Below are 20,130 nucleotides of genomic sequence, written 5' to 3' on the forward strand. Positions count from 1 at the left end.
GCAGTTTTAAAACTGGATCATAAATTTTCAAAAGATTTTAAATGGTGCAAATTTGAGCCATGTAGTGTTTAATTAATTGGAATAAATTTCAATTACAACCAGGGTCTCAAATCGTGCACTAATTTATACACACTTTGAAACAGGATCCTTTGCTGAATGCTTTTGACCCATGTTCCATTACTCTGTATTAAAATCAACTTTTAACACAGTTCTGTTCAAAATAGTCTGTGAAATGTTACCTACTGTGAGTTTCTCCATTTTGTACTTGATTGTGTCCTTGCACAGTCTCAGTTTATTCTTTTTTCCAGAGCACAGAGTTGTAAAGTAATTATAAGGCTATTTCAAATAAAATTAGGTGTTTTTGAAAAAAAATCTCCCAAGTGTTGTATTCGTCTGGCTGCTAGCGTTGAGGAGGCTAACAGCAGTCAGTTTCAGGTGCCCAGTCTCACACATTAGCAAGATCATGTCAATTTGCAGAATAAACCATTTTTAATCGATCCAAATCCCAGAAGCCTTAGATTCACGTGGCAGAGTGGCGCAGCAGTAGAATTGCTGTTTTACAGCACCAGAGATCAGTGTTTGACTACAGGTGCTGTCTGTACAGAGTTCAGACTTCCCAACATTTGATTTTACAAATTCATAATTTTGATGTCCAAAATTCAGAATTTTACATCAAAATTAATAATATGGCACGTAATGCAACTTTTCAGCCAAATGTGCATACGCGTTGCGCTACATTCATGTGTGAAAAACTACTATTATTTTGAACAGTCTGTAGTTCTTTTTCCTCGATGGAGATGCGACTTTTTCCGTATCGTATCTCCTTCCGCGCTGCAGCCTAACATCGAGGCGCTGGCGGCCTCTGCTGGGAATTGACTTCGGGAGCACCAACTGCGGAAACCTGCAGGACTTAACGTCCTCGGAAGCTCCAACTGAGGAAGCAGTTAGGTTAGGACTGCATTGTTTAATATCATGCTTGAATTGGTTTTAAATTCCGATTTGTTACTGATATTTAAACAGAACAATTACAATAGTCCAAGATCCAGAGTCTACCCAATTGGAAATCCAAAATATTGCTAACCTCACTCCCTTCTTTCGTGGTCAACTGCTGCTTTTTACAAATGGTGCTTCTCACATCCAGTGCAGAACATTCCGAGTCACTCTGAAGCACCCCTTTCTGCAAATGGTTCCTCGACTTCCTGACCCTTAAATCATGATCAGCAGGGATAGGTAACAAAATATCCTCCACAATCATTCTCAACACCAGTGTCCCTTAAGGATGTGTTCTCAGCCCGCTATACACCCATGGCCACGCGGCCAAAGTCTGCCCAACCTCATTTATAAGTAAGGTAGACACAAAATGCTGGAGTAACTCAGCGGGACAGGCAGCATCTCTGGAGAGAAGGAATGGGTGACATTTCAGGCGAGACCCTTCTTCAGACTGTGGGTAGTACAGAGATAAATGTAGTCAATGACAGTAAGACTGGTAGAATTGGGAAGTGGGAGGATGTGGAGAGAGAGGGAAAGCAAGGGATACTTGAAGTTAGAGAAGCCAATGTTCATTCCGCTGGGGTGCAAGCTACCCGAGCAAAATATAAGGTGCTGTTCCTCCAGGTCAGTGTGGGAATGGGAGAGAGAGTTAAAGTGTTGAGCAACCAGGAGATCAGGTAGGTTTAGGCGTACTGAGTGGAGGTGTTCAGCGAAACGATCAACGAGCCTGCACTTGTTCATGCCGATGTACAGGAGTCCACACATGGAACAGCAGATACAGTAGATGAGGTTGGAGGAGGTGCAAGTGAATCTCTGCCTCACCCGAAAAGGCTGTCGGGGTCCTTGGACGGAGTCGAGGGGGGAGGTAAAGGGACAGGTGTTGCATTTCCTGCGGTTACAGGGGAAAGTACCTGGGGAGGGAGTGGTTTGGGTGGGAAGGGACGAGTTGACCAGGAAATTGCGGAGGGAACAGTCTCTGCAGAAAGGGGTGGAGATGGGATGATGAGGCTAGTAGTGGGATCCTGTTGAAGGTGGCAAAAATGTTGGAGGAGTATGTTCTGCGCCTTCATTTATAAGTATGCAGTCAACAGCCCCGTAGTGGGCCAGATCTTGAACAATGATGAGATGGAGTACAGGGAGGAAATAAAGAGCTTAGTAACATGTAAGACAAGAAGATCTTCCTCAATGTCAATGAAATGAAGGAGCCTCAGGAAGTGGAATACTGTAGATGCCTCAGTCAGCATTGATATTTCTGATGTGGAGATGATCAAAAGATTTGGTTGCCTGGTTATAAATAGCACCAACAATTTTTCTGAACCCAACCAAGAACAGGAAAGCAGACTATTACCTGAATGGTGGCCGATTAGGAGAAGGGGAGATGCAACAAGACCTGGGTGTCATGGTACACCAGTCATTGAAAGTAGGCATGCAGGTGCAGCAGGCAGTGAAGAAAGCTAATGGTATGTTGGCATTCATAGCGAGGGGATTTGAGTATAGGAGCAGGGAGGTTCTGCTGCAGTTGTACAGGGCATTGGTGAGGAGACCACACCTGGAGTATTGCGTACAGTTTTGGTCTCCTAATCTGAGGAAAGACATTCTTGCCATAGAGGGAGTACAGAGAAGGTTCACCAGATTGATTCCTGGGATGGCAGGACTTTCATATGAAAAAAGACTGGATAGACTCGGTTTGTACTTGCTGGAATTTAGAAGATTGAGGGGGGATCTTATAGAAACTTACAAAATTCTTAAGGGGTTGGACAGGCTAGATGCAGGAAGATTGTTCCCGATGTTGGGGAAGACCAGAACAAGGGGTCACAGTTTAAGGATAAGGGGGAAGTCTTTTAGGATCGAGATGAGAAAGTTTTTTTTCACACAGAGAGTGGTGAATCTGTGGAATTCTCTGCCACAGAAGGTAGTTGAGGCCAGTTCATTGGCTATATTTAAGAGGGAGTTAGATGTGGCCCTTGTGGCTAAAGGGATCAGGGGGTATGGAGAGAAGGCAGGTACGGGATACTGAGTTGGATGATCAGCCATGATCATATTGAATGGCGGTGCAGGCTCGAAGGGCCGAATGGCCTACTCCTGCATCTATTTTTTATGTTTCTATGTAACCACATTGATATTCCATCCAAGAAAACACATCAAGCCTCTACTTCCTCAGAAGACAAAGAAAATTCTGCACATGTCCAATGACACCAATTTCACAGATGCATCATAGAAAGAATCATGTTTGGGATGGCAATTGCTTTGCCCAAGACCACAAGAAAGTGCAGAGTTGTAGATGCAGCCCAGCGCATCTTGCAAACCAACCTAACCCCCCTCCCCTCCAAACTCCATCTATATTTCATGGTGCCACAGGAAAGCAGCCAACATAATCAAGGACTCATTACACCTTGGTCATTCCTTCCTCTCCCCTTTTCAGTTGGAAGATATGGAGTCATAGTGTCAGACAGAATGAAAAAAGGCCCTTCAGCCCAACTTGATAACACTGACCAACACGCCCCATCTACACTCGTCCCACCTGCTTATGTTTGGCCCCTTATTCCTCCAAACTCGCCCTATCCATGTACCTATAAATGTTGCCTGACTGAAGTCCATGTTGACAATATGTCCAGTGACCTACTCCAGCAATCACTTTTGACACCTCCTCAAACAAAATCTTACGCAAGTTTGTAAGATGTGACCTGTCCCACACAAAGTCCCTCTGACTGTCCCTAATCAGTCCATTGTTTGAAATAAAAGCCTCCCTCAATAACTTGAGATAGATATTATTAGGCCTTGGGGACTTATTCAATTTTAGCGCTCATCGACTCTGTGAACACCACCTCCTTGTTGATCTCAAAATCCTCTGGCCTATTAGTGTAGCCCACAAAGAAATTGAACACTTTACCCCCATAATGAATCATCGTGTGGGAGAAGAAATCCTAGATACAGAACTCACATAACAGTCAAGTCAGTTTCTTTAATTTGAAATATTGTCCCAAAGGATTTTTGGAGAACTATTTGATACCAACACGACATATTAGCTGTAAAAAAAATCTGACATATAGTAGCTAGTGGGGGGGGGGGGGGGGGGGAGGGGAGAGGGGGGAAAGGGGGGAGGGGAAAGGAAAGAGGGGAGGGGAAAGGAAAGGGGAGAGGAGGGGAAAAGGGGGGAGGGGAAAGGAAAGGGGAAAGGAGGGAGGGGAAAAGGGGGCCGGGGAAAGGGGGGAGGGGAAGGGGGGAGTGGAAGGGGAGGGGGGGTGGAGATGGGGAGGGGAAGGGGGGAGGGGAGGGGAAGGGGGATGGGTAGGGGAAAGGGGGAGGGGAAAAGGGGAAGGGGGAGGGGAAAGGGGAAAAGGGGGGAGGAGAAGGAGGAGGGGGAAGAGGGGAGGGGGAGGGGAAGGGGGGAGAGGGAAGGGGGAGAGGGAAGGGGGGAGGGGAAAGGGGGGTAGATTTATACATTTATTCAAACCAAGCACCATTTTGTGAGATGGAAAAACATCACATTCATATGCAAAGGCCAAAAACAAGATCGACCTTACTGGAACCTGCTATTGTTAACATAGCATAGTCTAACAGTCATTGCTGGAACATTGACAAAAATATAAAATGTTCTACCTCTAGTCCTATAAAATTCAAGTTAATCTGAAACGGTGCCATTTAGCAGTTAATTCCACGGTAACCCCATGGATGGTTGGGCAGTTAACTCTTGACTGTCATAAAAGGAGCTGTGGGGCATAAAAACGTGCTGAATGTGATTATTTTGCAGAAGTTAACTCATCTGTTTTTCTTTGCATATTACACATTTTAGTTGGTGTGAAAATCCAATGTGGCAAGTTCCCCAAATTTACGGTTTGCATTTTTATTTATATCAAGATTTCAAGATCAATTTATTGTCACATTTACCAATTAAGGTACAGTGAAATTTGAGTTACCATACAGCCATACTAAGTAAAAAGCAACAAGACACACAGCCACATAAAATTACATTTAACATAAACATCCACCACAGCGGATTCCACATTCCTCACTGTAATGGAATGTAATAAAGTTCCATCAGCTTCCTCTTTTTTCACCCGTGGTGGGGGCTGTTGAACCATCCACAGTCGCTGCTGCGGACTGTCCGAGGCCCTCGCGTCGGGATGATCAAAACTCCCCGAGTCGGGAAGGTTGAAACACTCTCAGCAGCATGGAGTCGGGTCGGCCTCTTCTTACCGATGATCAAAACTCCCGGAGTCGGCCTCTTCTTACCAGAGACCGTGGGCTTCACGATGTTAATGTCCATAGGCCCTGTGGTCGGAGCTCTCCACAGTCGATCCCCGGCAAAGGATCACAGCTCTGTGATGTTAAAGTCGGCGCCGCGTCCGCGGTATGAAGCCACGGCCAGTCTCCAGGAAAGGCCGCCAACTCCACGATGTTAGGCCGCAGTGGGGACAAAGATACGATATGGAGAATAATTGTATCTCCGTCGAGGTAAGAGATTGAAAAAAAGTTTCCCCCAATTCCCCTCCACCCCCCACATAAAAGTACGTTTTAGTTTTCGTTGGTTTGTTTTAACATACTTAAAATAACAAAAACAGTAGAAAGGACAGACAGACTGTTGGCGAGGCAGCCACCGAGTGCTGGTGGCGCCACCCGGTGGGTGGTCTTTAGTAATAACCATCACTCACAGATATCACTTTTTTTTGGTATGAAGTTCTGCATGTTTTAATAAAATGAATACAGTACAGAACAGCATCGAGGGCGGTCACGGTGGCGCAGCGGTAGAGTTGCTGCCTTATAGCGAATGCAGCACCGGAGATCCGGGTTCGATCCCGACTATGGGTGCTGTCCATACGGAGTTTGTACATTCTCCCCATGATTGCGTGAGCTTTCTCCGAGAACTTTGATTTCCTCCCCCACTCCAAAGACCTACAGGTTTGTAGGTTAATTGGCTTGGTAAATGTAAAAATGGCCTCTAATGGGTGTAGGATAGTGTTAATGGTCAGCTCGGACCCGGTGGGTCGAAGAGCCTGTTTCCACGCTGTATCCCTAAACTAAACTAAACTGATCTCTGGACAGAAAGAATGGGTGACATTTCAGGTCTCGACCCGAAATGTCACCTATTTCTTCTATTCAGAGATGCTGCCTGTCCCGCTAAGTAACTCCAGCATTTTGTGTCTACCTTCGGGGTAAACAGCATCTGCAGTTCCTTCCTACACAGTATAGAACCAAATGGACACAAGGAACAGCAATTGCACAAAAAGAGACAAAGAAGTCTACTGGATTAACTCCGCGAGTCAGGCAGCATCTCTGGAAAATATAGACAATGTTTTGACATGACACTTCTTCAGACTAATTGTAGTGGGGGTGGGGGGGGGGGATAGAAGAGGAGAAATTTGGAAGAGACGTGGAGACAGGGCAAAGCCTGACAAGGAGAGGTGCGAAATGTGAAGCCAGAAAGAAATATAGGTGGAAGTGGACGGAGGGTGGGGTGTTTGTTGGTTAGTTATCTAGAATTGGATAAATGAGTGGTATATTTCCAGATACAAGTTTCACATAAAAAAAGTTTTTAAATCGTAAAAAACATTATTAATGCAAATTGGTTGAAATTCATAAAGTACAGCACACAGAACCAGTTATTGCAGTTAAAAATACAGTTATGGTTATTTCTTTTGACCAAAACACCAACCTGCAGCGCACAAAAGTGGAAGCAGACACTTTGGGACTCCTGACTGCATGGCAATTGATAGAAAAAAAAAGAACGTTTATTTGATGACGTTTACATCATTGTTATCCTGAATTTTAAATGAAATCAATACATACACAAACACTTACTCCACTGAATCTCTGGAAATTAAACTGACTCCATTTTGTATTAAAGAAATAAAAATCCATAATATTTTGTGGGTATCCTTCATGCCAATTTGCCTGGAAATTCGCTTTTTTTGTTATATTCCAACAAGTCTCATTCCAAACTGCAACTGTGATCGTTACAATTACATTGCGTTTGTTCCTCTACAGGATCAGAATCACAGACCTCTGGCAGTATGAAAGTTGCCTGGCAGGCAAACATTTCATTATATTAATCAATACTTCAGATGTGTTATGTAATTGCCATATTTTACATATGAAAGGCATAGTGGCCAATATTTGTTGCCAAGGTGGATTTTATTGCTTTTCTGTCACTATTCTTGGCAGAGTACAGTCATCCTCAGCTGTTATTGAATGAGATGTGAATGAATGGAATTAATATAATTATTTGTCCTTCACATCACCTTTTTACGTTTGCATTTATAATCAAGGGCCATGATGTAAGGATGTAATAATGTGCATCCAAACTTCGAAAGCTTTTATTGCTCATTTGATCAGTGTGAACAAGATGCAACCTGCCCCTGCAGGACTTGAGGAAAGACATTTCAGCAGCTTCTGGATACTCTGCCACCCTTTCATGTGTAGGAAGGAACTGCAAATGCTGGTTTAAACCAGATAGACACAAAAAGCTGGAGTAACTAAGCGGATCAAAAGGAATAGGTGACGTTTCGGGTCGAGAACCTTCTTCAGACACTGTGGCTGGATGAAGAAGAGCACACTCAGCAACTTGAAGCCATTAAAACTTTCCATTGCCATCCCTTTGATGAAAGTATGTTCATGGATCCTCAGCTTTCCCCTCCTGAAGTATGAGGAAAGGTTTCGGCCAAAAACATCACCCATTCCTTCTCTCCAGAGATGCTGCCTGTCCCGCTGAATTACTCCAGCTTTTTGTGTCTATCTTCAGTCAACAATCAACTCCTTGGCTTTGCTAATGTTGTTCTGGCATCAGATTTTCAGTCCCCTCCTATACTCAGTCTTAGTGTTACCGATTATTCGTACAGCAATAGTGGTATCGTGTGCAAATTTAGACACAGGGCTGGAGCTGTATCTAGCAATAGAATCATGGGTATAGGGAGAGTAGATCAAGGGACTGAGCATGCAGCCTTGAGGTGCTCCTGTGTTAATGGTTATCGAGGAGGAAGTGTTGTGGCAATTCATACCAATTATGGTCTGCTGATGAGGAATTAGAGGATGCAATTACATAGGGATGAACTGAGACTCAATTCTCAGAGTTTAAATGATACGTTTTGAGTTAGTGTTGAAATGTTAGCTGTCGTTATCAAAATATTAACACAATTTCTCACACCACAGATGGCACCTGACCTGCTGTTTATCCGTAATATCCATAGGATTTTACTTTTCTGCAAACGTACACACTTATCAGTTTGAGATTCTGAAATGCCACAAATTCAGTTTTAACTCTTAGAAATTCCAGTGTAATTCATACCATTTTACTTTTGCATCTCTCCCATTAGAGATGATAACATAATGCAATTATTTATCAATGCTCTTCTGTACAGTAAAGGTAACATGTTTGGAAGTATAAAATAAACAGATGAGGAAGTAAAATATAAATTCTAAGAATAGGTTAAGTTGGTGGCTGAAAGAAAGACATGAAGGAATATAGGTGCCTGGGATGGGGACTAAGGTTCACAGGCAGGTTTAACACCATGTGGTTAAAAATTCTCGGTATTTACATACAACAAATCCTTCAGTGGTTTGTTTTTGCACAAGTGTTCCATAAACACACAGTATTCACCAACAATCTTTTGTAATTCCACAAATAATAGATGTTCTTATTCTCAGGAGAGCAAACAAGTTTTGCTTTTAAGAAGAAGCAAATAATATTTTAAAAATGTTTCACATTAAAACATTCCACTGATTTACATCAAACTCCAGGAAGGAATGACTGCACTAATTGAAAAATATTTGAGTATTTTCCCAGCAAAGTTAACAAGGAGCCATTCTGAAAACAACACAAACTCTCAGCGCAACATTTTACTCTCTGGTGACAGATTTCATAAACTTGCTCACAAAGCAGTAATTCCTTAATTTGTGCTTTACTTCCATTGACATTTTGTAATTTGTGTATTCCCTTTACACTCTCTCCCATGAGGCACTTTGCAGAATTCCCCATGCCATTACATTTTCAATGTCCTCCTTGTTATCATATTAAACAGCTCAGAGGATGCAACCTGCACAGGACTACTTGGACAATAAGAACAAGCACATCGGGTTGTTGCTCATACTACAGTTCAGCGTTCCACACTATCATCCCCTGTAAACTTAGCATCAAACTCAAAAAGATTTTCGAAAAGAAGCATATAATTGGGGAAAGTGGCCATTTTCTGAAGCCAGCATATAATGCAGATGAGATGGGGCCTTTTGGCAGATGCTACACCTCACACCTTGAGCGAAAATAACTCTGGGCTTTGGAACATAAAAGTACATCTTAGTGTGTGCAGGCAATGCTGAGTGTGGCTCAGAGCTTAAGCCTCTCCTCATAACCTCCAATTCTCTTACTAAGAGATTCCAAGCCCCCAAAAGGTATAGTCAATGGTTAATCTTCCAGTGATGTGGCAATCTGATAAAATAACTGGATGACAGAAATGTTATTACAAGTTTATAACCACATTATTTCTCTCCTGCTTAATTGAATAGTAATGTGAGAAATGTATTTTGCTCCTAGTTAACAATATCTCTGGATATCCAATCAGCATCAAGGACAAGTTTGACACCATTTGGGTAATATTTTGACCAAACTTTGTTCTTACAACCCATGGATGAGGATGCTTCCATTATATTCAAGGTCTTACTACCTTTAATGCATAATAATGTATGCCATTTTGGAATCAAACAAATGATCACAAATAACACTATAAACATGTGGAATTTGTACAAACCAAGATAGCCAAGGAGAGCCACTCAGTCTCCCCTGCGATGATGCAACTCATGCAAGATAAATGGTACATGGAAGAAATTATGGTCAATATGCACTCATGCATCCTGCCTTAAATATGGCCCCATGACGAAAGATTATATGTTTTGCCTCGCAAGTCTTTATCATAGAAAAATGGACAATTGGAGCAGGAAGAGACTGTTCAGTTCAGTCTGAAGAAGGGTCTCGACCCGAAACGTCACCCATTCCTTCTCTCCCGAGATGCTGCCTGACCTGCTGAGTTACTCCAGCATTTTGTGAATAAATACCTTCGATTTGTAACAGCATCTGCAGTTATTTTCTTATACTGTTCAGTCCTTTGTTTGCCATTTATAACCTTATGGATACTCGGTCTCAATTCCATGGTTTTGCTTCCTCCCCACACATATTGGTGCCCCTTTGATATACAAAGGAAAAAGTGGAGAGCCGCACTTCTACTAACATCCCTTCAAACATTTTCATTAGCCATTTGGAAGCCTAAACATCGCACAAAGAAATGTCAATATCTCAAACTCCATCAAGCCCAGGTTTACCATCCAAAAACCAACAACGCTTATGCTGGCACCCACTCCCACCCAACCTCTCCTCCGCCAATGCCACTAAAAAGTGCAAATTTAACCTTAATTTGCTTCATTAAGTTAACAGGAATGGACTTCGATTTTCCAGGAATGTTGCTTTTCAAAAATTAAGAAATTACTGTTTCACATAATTGGTTTCACATAATTAGTTAAATCTTTTTAATAAAACCAAAATATAATGGAGGCAGTAGTTCAAACAGCATCTGTACAGAGAAACATCAAGCTAAACATTTCAGGTTGAAGAATATTCTTTAGATCACAGTAGGACTAATGCACTAATTAAAAAGTAATACCTTGAAAATACAGATCTCCAATGCAATAGCTGGAATGTTTGAAATGACATGTTGAAAGATCATCAACACCCCTGTCAGGGTCAGTGTCTTCTGTCTACTTCAGTTTGCAAATTATACCAATTAGCAAATGTTACGTTTTTGCAATTTTGTCAGTCATTTCTATAACTCGGTTGCACTTATTTTTGAAAACAATATTTTCCTGCAACTTTTGAAGACTATTACATAGAAGTACATGCTTTCTAGTTTTACGGCATATTTCTCCGGAGTCAAATCATTAAATGTGTGGGGAAAATGTACATGGATTAATAATCTTTTCCATCATTGGTTCAAAAAGAATTATTAATGAAACTACTAAAGCAAAAAGTACATATCTCCATCTTTTGGCAACTTCAAAGCAAGCTTAAATACAGTCTTCATTTAAATAATGTTCTGTATTGCATATGAGCTGTCAATCAAAATGACAACCTCTCCAACATTCAGATAACGCGTGGCTAAATAATCAGGCTAATTGGCATTTAACAAGCCTACACAATTCCCAAAACAGAATCCAAGCAAACATGGGTGATACAGGCAAAAGACAGGTATGAGGAGTTAAATATTCATACCGCTTTTTTTTCAGTTTCAACATCTTTTAGTACATATTTATTAAATTATTGAATTAAATTATATTAACTGACCAAGATAAAGTGTCTGGGATGAAAAGTAATTTATTTCACGAGGTTCATTTTCTGATCGACTTAATTCATTTGCCACAGTGTCACAATTAACAGATCCCAAACTAGAGTTGATTTCTAGAAACTAGAGTTGGTAATAAAAGGCATTGGCTTACACAAGCCTTCATTTGACATGAGTATAGAGACAGCCAAACCCGAGAATATAATCCATATCAAATGTTACACTATAAAATAACTATTCTAACTTCACTTAGGAACAGACTCATAAAATTAACATGAAATGCCACTGAAGATCATGTCCAGAATTTACACAAAATACTACATTCATGAGACTATTTAATCAGAAAATAAATTGCAGTTGTTATCGCAAGGTCACCTCTGATCATTGCGTTTATGCATTAGCTCTCTGCCACTGGACAGAATAGAAACATACAAAATAGATGCAGGCTTAGGCCATTTGGCCCTTTGAGCCAGTACCACCATTCAATATGATCATGGCTAATCATCCAAAATAAGTACCCCGTTCCTGCTTTCTCCCCATATCTCTTGATTCCATTATCCTTACGAGTTATATCTAACTCTCTCTTGAATACAACTCTCTCTTGAATCATCCAGAATAATGGACATCATCATGTTGTTATTTTTCCAGGGGTGTCGCTGGCTGAGGAAACATTGGCATTGATCAGAAACAAGTCTAATTTAATCCTATGAAAATTACAAACACTTTCTGGCATTCAAAATTGTGTTTTTACATGTTTGGGGGGGGGGGGGGGGGGGGGGGAGGAGGAAGGGGGGTAGCAAGTGTGTAGCCTTTTATTAGTGCTGTTGCTATGGTATCATAATAATTCCTAAAAAGTATTGCAAGTGCATTCAAGATCCAAAGCAGCTAGTTACAAATAGACTTTGTTTTTCTATATTTCTTGAAAAATCTCCTCATGTAAATTTCTTAGTGTTTATCAGAGATACCATTGAAAACTGAATTGGCTGATCCTTGGGTCAATTACTGGTCTTAGCATTCATTCCCCACCAGTATCAAACATGAAACTTTAATGTTATCAATTAATGCTTTTATCATTATTCCCTGACCATTCTTCAGACTGAGAGTCAGGGGAGAGGGAAAATAGAGGTATGAAAAGGTACAGAACAAATCAGAGCCACCACTAATGACCCAGGAAAGGTGGAGACCACAATGGGCCATTATTGACTGTGGAATAGGTTCAAGAGCTTTCTGTCAGTATCTCTACCACTCCCTCCCCCACCTGGTTCTATCTGCTCATCAACCCCTTCTCACCTGGATTCACCCTTCACCTGCCAGTTCCCGCCTCAACCCTTATCCTTTTATAATAGTCATCTCCTCTTTACACTCATTCCTGGGTCATTTCCCAAAATATCGATTGTCCATTTCTCTCCACAAATGTGGCCCAATCCATTACGTTCCACTGGCAGTTTTTCCACTCCAGATTCAACAATCCACTGTCTCTTGTATTTGGATGTTCTGCAGCAAGGGACCCAGCAACTTCAATGTTAGGGCACGGCATTTCCCACTGTACCCTCCCACTGCGACCTTACTAATGCCTGCAGTTAAACTAAGATGGAATGAGTCAATAGACAATTGGTGCAGGAGGAGGCCATTTGGCCCTTTGAGCCAGCACTGTCATTCAATGTCATCATGGCTGATCATTCTCAATCAGTACCCCGTTCCTGCCTTCTCCCCATACCCCCTGACTCCGCTGTCCTTAAGAGCTCTATCTAGCTCTCTTGAATGCATTCAGAGAATTGGCCTCCACTGCCTTCTGAGGCAGAGAATTCCACAGATTCACAACTCTCTGACTGAAAAAGGTTTTTCCTCATCTCCGTTCTAAATGGCCTACCCGTTATTCTTAAACTGTGGCCCCTGGTTCTGGACTCCCCAACATTGGGAACATGTTTCCAGCCTCTAACGTGTCCAACCCCTTAATAATCTTATACGTTTCGATAAGATCCCCTCTCATCCTTCTAAATTCCAATGTATACAAGCCTAGTCGCTCCAGTCTTTCAACATATGACAGTCCCGCCATTCCGGGAATTAACCTAGTAAACCTACGCTGCACGCCCTCAATAGCAAGAATATCCTTCCTCAAATTTGGAGACCAAAACTGCACACAGTACTCCAGGTGCGGTCTCACTAGGGCCCTGTACAACTGCAGAAGGACCTCTTTGCTCCTATACTCAACTCCTCTTCTTATGAAGGCCAACATTCCATTGGCTTTCTTCACTGCCTGCTGTACCTGCATGCTTCCTTTCAGTGACTGATGCACTAGGACACCCAGATCTCGTTGTACGTCCCCTTTTCCTAACTTGACACCATTCAGGTAATAATCTGCCTTCCTATTCTTACCACCTAAGTGGATAACCTCACACTTATCCACATTAAACTGCATCTGCCATGCATCCGCCCACTCACACAACCTGTCCAAGTCACCCTGCAACCTCATAGCATCTTCCTCACAGTTCACACTGCCACCCAGCTTTGTATCATCTGCAAATTTGCTAATGGTACTTTTAATCCCTTCATCCAAGTCATTGATGTATATTGTAAATAGCTGCGGTCCCAGCACCGAGCCTTGCGGTACCCCACTAGTCACTGCCTGCCATTCTGAAAGGGACCCATTTATCCCCACTCTTTGCTTTCTGTCTGTCAACCAATTTTCTATCCATGTCAGTACCCTACCTCCAATACCATGTGCTCTAATTTTGCCCACCAATCTCCTATGTGGGACCTTGTCAAAGGCTTTCTGAAAGTCGAGGTACACCACATCCACCGGCTCTCCCCTGTCAATTTTCCTAGTTACATCCTCAAAAAATTCCAGTAGATTAGTCAAGCATGATTTCCCCTTCGTAAATCCATGCTGACTCGGAAAGATCCTGTTACTGCTATCCAAATGCTCCGTAATTTCGTCCTTTATAATTGACTCCAGCATGTTCCCCACCACTGATGTCAGACTAACTGGTCTATAATTTCCTGTTTTCTCTCTCCCTCCTTTCTTAAATAGTCTACATCATTCCATTATGTTACCATAGCTACTTTGTGTAGGAAGGAACTGCAGATGCTGGTTTCCGTCGAAGATAGACACAAAATGCTGGAGTAACTCAGCAGGACAGGCAGCATCTCTGGAAAGAAAGAATGGGTGATGTTTTGGGTCATAGAAGGGTCCAGACCCTTCTCCTTCTGAAGCAGGGTCTCCACCTGAAATGTCACCCATTCCTTTTCTCCAGAGATGCTGCCTGTCCCGCTGAGTTACTCCAGCATTTTGTGACTACCATAGCTACTTTATCATGCTTCACACAAGGCCTCTCTTGACAAAGTATTTGCTCATCCTTTCTGCATCTCCTCCAAAACTGCAAAACACACATTTTTAACCAAGCTTGCACTCGCCCTTTTAATCTGTAACCAGACTGCACAACCCCTTGGATGAATCACTTTAGTCAAATCCAGACTCTACCCCTCACCAAGTCAAACTTATATTTCCCACTCTTTACCCAAAACAAATCTGTAGATATTTCAAACCCACTGTGTGAACATCAAAATCTTATGCAGTTTACACACATGCACACAAATCAAGCACAGAATCAGCACAAAGCCGCTCTGAGAGCTCATGTTAATTATTCAAATGAGTTGACCTCTTCAAATTGCAGTCAGTCAGTCTGCTCTGGTTTAATAGGAGCAAAATCGGAATAAAGATTAGGCTGCAATCCACAAATCACTTTGGGTTACTTGACCATGTTCAATACATCTGGAATGATTGATAGGTTTGATAACACATTAAATATGACAAGCCATGAGTTACTTTCAGGTACAACGATCATTATTCCAATGTGGTACATTTGGAAAATAAAGGAATATACAAGCATGAAGGAAGCAGTTCGGATTGAAATCATCTTTTGTTTTTAAACCTGCTTTGTAATCGACTGATAACATTGATATGGTAACAAAACTGATCATAATTCAAAAACACAGAGAACGAGGAATGTATTCATCTATATCCAATGTTACCTCTTTCAGACAGATTAGTCTATTGTCTCATTCACCAGGGGCAATGAGATTTCTTGTTCAGAGGCAGTTCAGAGTAATCAGTATACATGGTAATGATATATACAACAATGAAAGCAAAGCCACAAAATGATGTGAAGATTGTACTGCATTGTGAAGTAGTGCAAAAAAACCTAAAATGCAGTGACTGGATAACCGAATGAAGTAAAATTAAGAGTAAGAATACACGGCAGCACCTCCAAGAAGTGGGTTTGTAATAGATGATTGGTTCAGGAGTCTGATAGCAGTAGGGAAGAAGCTGTTCTCGTCTGGAAAGCATTCACTTAAAGCCAAAGTAAAATTGCCTTACATGTTCTGCAAGTAATTTATTCTATTGTGATCCAGTTGTAACTAAAATGGCTATTCCAAGGAGGCTTATTCAAGTTCCAATATTGAAAATATCGCAAATGCACCGACCTCAGCCCAGACTTATATTATCACTGTGCCAATTCCATTTGGTAAAAAAAACAACACAAACCAATTACTGCACTTTCAGGAAAGGAAATCCTGACAGGTATCTCACACTCTGCTGAGTGCACTGTTTCCACTTAGATTATGGATTAATCTAGCTTGCTCGCTCGAAGGAAAATGTGGAAGTAAAACCTAGGAATTTAAAACAATAGTAAGTGTGGAAATCAATTATTTAGAGTATTTTATCAAAGTATTAAAACAATTGAACTATTTAAATGTCACATCTGTGTAATTCAACTATTGCATGTAATTTGCATAAATTACAAGATAACAGTAGATGAACAAGAACATTTATCTGTGCACACACACACCGAAACTCAGGTCTCCAATTCAAATTCTAATGCATTTTACTGCTAGCAATGTTGATTGATATTTGCTTTAAAATTATAAGGACATAAGAAAGATAAATAGGAACAGGCCATATGGCCTATTGAACCTGCTCCACCATTCAATAATGTGGATGATACGGTTTCCTGTCTATTCCCCATAATCCTTCATTCCACCGAGTCCAGAAATCCATCTCAGTCTTGAATATATTCGATGACTCGTCACCAGAGCTTTTTGGGGCAAAAGAACAAAACTGTACACTGTATTTCAGGAGAGGTCTCAATGGCAATATGTAGAGCTGCAAACAAATTTTCCCTGCTTTATATAGTGCACCTACATTGTATTAAAGGTCAACAATCGATATGCATTCCTAAATACTTGCTATATCTGCATGTTTACTTTACACTTGCAAGGCCACACAGATTCCTTTGTACAGCAGCATTCTATAATCTTTCCCCAATTAAACAATATCCTGTTTCTCTACTCTTTCTATCACAAGTGAAGAGCATTGTATTTCTCCTCATTAAACTCCCAAGGCCATATTTTTGCCTATTCGTTGAATTTATTCATATCTTTTGCAGACTTTGTCCTCCTCACAAGTTGCTTTCCAACATATCTTTGTACATTCTTGAAATTTGGCAACAATACCTTGAACCGTCGCCTAGATGGTAAATAATTGAAGCTGCAGCACTGACCCCTATGGCTCGTCAACAGTTGTCATGTGCCAATCTGATAGTGATGGATATAACCCAATTCTGCTTTGTGGGAATCAACCTGTGTTCTATGCATTCAGACATATTTTCCTCAACTGCAGAATGACATAACCTGTGCAGCGACCTTCTACATGATACCTTAGTGAGAATGTTGTAAAGTCAAATCCATGTGTAATCATTCCCCTTTATTCTTCCTATTCATTGCATCTTCAAAAACTCAAATAAATTCGTCCAATACAATTTCTATTTCATAAAAGCATGCTATCTGTACCCATTTGCATTACGATTTTCTGAATCACCTGCTACACTTTGCCAGAAAACCACCATGACTGAATATACTTTAACGATGCAAAAATAGAACATTCTGAATATACTCAGCATTCCAATGTCATCAAACAAAAATGTTGATTTATTTCTCACAGATGCTGTCTGACCTGCTGAGTATTTTCATCATTTTCGTTCAGATTTTCAGCATAGAAATTTTTGAAGTGTTTTAATGAAAGGTTTTTTCAACAGATAGGTACAGAAAATCATTGGAATAATGCATTTGCAAAATTGCATATACAATTACTCTATTCACATTCATCTGTTGTTTTTGTAGATTCTGTGTTCAATATTTTGTAACATATATACATTTTCCTGTGTTGTTTTACTTAAACTTTACAAAGTGGTGGATCTATCCTTGCAGTCTGAAATACATAGTTGCTTATATATTCCCATGTTACATATGCATCTATACCAGGATATTCTACATGACTGCCGAATTCCCTCAGAATCCGTTAGCACCTGTCAAGTGCATGTGTTCTATTCACTGAGGAGTCACTACTGCGGGCAACCCAGAAATTAAAAGAACTCCTACTGGGAATTCTTAGTTCACATGTTTACATGGCTCCTTGTACATCAGTCAGTATCCTTGTTGAATAGAGAGGATCCTTATTTAGTCTATGATGAATGTTAATTCCATTGAGAATGTCGAAACAGCAGGTGCAGCTGTTGGTTAAAAAATACAAAGTACTGGAGTAACTCAGCAGGTCAGGCTGCATCTCTGAAGAACATAGATAGGTGATGTTTTAGGTCGGGACTCATCTTCAGACTCCATTGACCTTTGTTTAATTGATGCCAACTCAAGGACTTGCTGATCGTAGTATTTCCAAAAAGAATGACAGATAAAACAGAAGGGCTGTCATGATTGTGGCTTCCTCCTGTAATCTCCTTGCTCAGAATATTTATTCTTTAGTTTGCCAACCTTTTACAAAAAACTTTTGGGGAGTTAGAGAAAGAGAAAAACAAAATCACTCAGCTCTGCCCAAACCAATACATTGAAGTGATTACCCAAATGCTTCCATCATCTTAAAATAGAAGCAAATCGGTCATTAACTGCTCAGATTATTTTTGTCAGCCGTTTTACTTCATTCGATTGGACTTGCATAACGCAACCAATTTATATAATGAATAACCAATAACTTAAAACAATACTCATAAGATGCGATATTGCTGGCGACAACATTCGTTAACAATTCTTCATTCTTCCTGGACTTTGAAAGCAGTTAAAAGTAAACCACACTGGTGTGTCAGGCGTCACCAGAAAACTCGGCTGGATAAACTCGGCGGAGTTCCTTCCCTGAACGACTTTTTATCAGATTAAGTCTTGACAAGGCGTTCTATTCAGACAGAGCACAAACGCCTATTTGCTAATGAAAAAAATAAGTGTAACGCATTCCATGGGGTTCTTTCAATATCTCCTCGACGTTGCCTGAAGGGCAGTTTGTGGTCCGTTCTTCTCGCACTTCAAAGGGCGACTTTGTCTTTGATTAATAAACTGGCGACGAATTTCACTTTTTTTGACGAAAGCGAGATGTAGAGGGGACCAGGTGGGAGCAAAATCCGAGGGAATACTGGAACAAGCTCGAGAGATCACACAATAAACTACTTCAATTTCTTACTCCCCCTCCCACCCCCTCAAAAAAAACACACGGTTAAAAACTCGCCCTTCTCAATTAAAACACCACTTAAAATAGTCAGGAATGAATTAATAAATGCAATGACTGCAGCAAATTTATGCACATCGCACAGATATGAATAAATACCCGGCGGCGACGTTCGCTCACATGACATTTCGCGGGGTGTTTTCAAACACCAGGTAGTCCAAATATTTCATTAAATCGACAGTTGCTTCATCACTAAAGTCAAATATCACTAATGATGATAATTTTTTGCAATTCACCCTTATATTGCTTTGCTATAAATAAACAGACACCAATTTTTTTTTCTCAGATGAAGGGGAGATCTCACACGCACCTGAAACTATGCAGGCCAACCAATCCAAACATCGACGGTCGATCTATCTATCTGTCTTCTAGACAGCATGTTGACGGTGACGTTTGGAGCCGGAGTCCATCATGGGGACGCCGACAACCAAGGGCAGGTTGTCGATGTTTTAATTTTCTTGTGTTGTCTCTGACAGACACACCTCTCCAACTGGCCGGGTCCAAGGGGTGGCCAGCGGCGGCCGTCAATAAGGTTGTCAGCTCGAGAGAGCGTCGGCAGCGGGGCTTCCACCCGCCTCTAAACACAGCGCGGTTACCGATGCCTTCGACCGCGCGAAGCCCCGCACCGCACATCCTCGTGTGTGTGTGTGAACGAGAGAGTGGGCAGGGTTTTGATGAGTAATCTTCCGGATTTGCATAAAGGTGTGATAGTGGGAAAGCAGTCGTTGACAGCTTTCATTAAATTACCTTTAGCATTTCCTTTTTAAGAAAATATAAAACGTGTACCGAACAAAAAGATAAGACGCACTTTCTGCATTTGTCAATATTTTGACGGGGACGACGGCATGAATCTGATTATTGCCTTTAAAAATGTGCGTTTAAACAAAAATGGACAGGGCATAATTAATGCCACCGCATTACGAGTTTCGTTTAATGAATGCGTAGGTTTACGCAAATAGCGAAGGGGGGGGGACCTCGATTTCCACAGGATTGCGAGTCTATTTACCCAACGCAGTGTTTGTTCAACAAAAGAAAAAAACAGCATTTTTCACCCTCAGGAACAACTGAATCAGAATAAGAAGAGAGCCCTCAGGAAGCGGGCGAATTTTGACCGCAAGAGCTCAAGATGCAAGATATGATTAAAAAAAACAAATATATTCCCTCACAAACAGAAGGATCAAGGCAGCCCCGGGCTTCCATTCCACGGCCGCAATGTATCAGTGTCTGAGTGCTGTTGAATATTTGATGACACTG

At 41.3% G+C, this 20,130-nt stretch overlaps 1 protein-coding gene across 2 annotated transcripts in view; it reads right to left on the bottom strand.

Moving 5' to 3' along the window:
• The window catches only part of rai2 (retinoic acid induced 2), a 52,708-nt gene that overhangs the window by 32,199 nt on the left and 379 nt on the right, over positions 1-20,130 (bottom strand). Inside the window, exon 1 of one of the 2 annotated variants that reach the window (XM_078409474.1) lies at positions 19,187-19,529. The exons of the other annotated variant lie outside the window; for it this stretch is intronic. The gene's annotated coding sequence lies outside the window, so the exon portion shown is untranslated. Of the gene's footprint in view, positions 1-19,186; positions 19,530-20,130 lie in introns of those variants that run through there. 2 annotated transcript variants of the gene reach the window in all.

Source organism: Rhinoraja longicauda, chromosome 12 (assembly GCF_053455715.1).
Source record: "Rhinoraja longicauda isolate Sanriku21f chromosome 12, sRhiLon1.1, whole genome shotgun sequence".
NCBI classification, from domain to species: domain Eukaryota; kingdom Metazoa; phylum Chordata; class Chondrichthyes; order Rajiformes; family Arhynchobatidae; genus Rhinoraja; species Rhinoraja longicauda.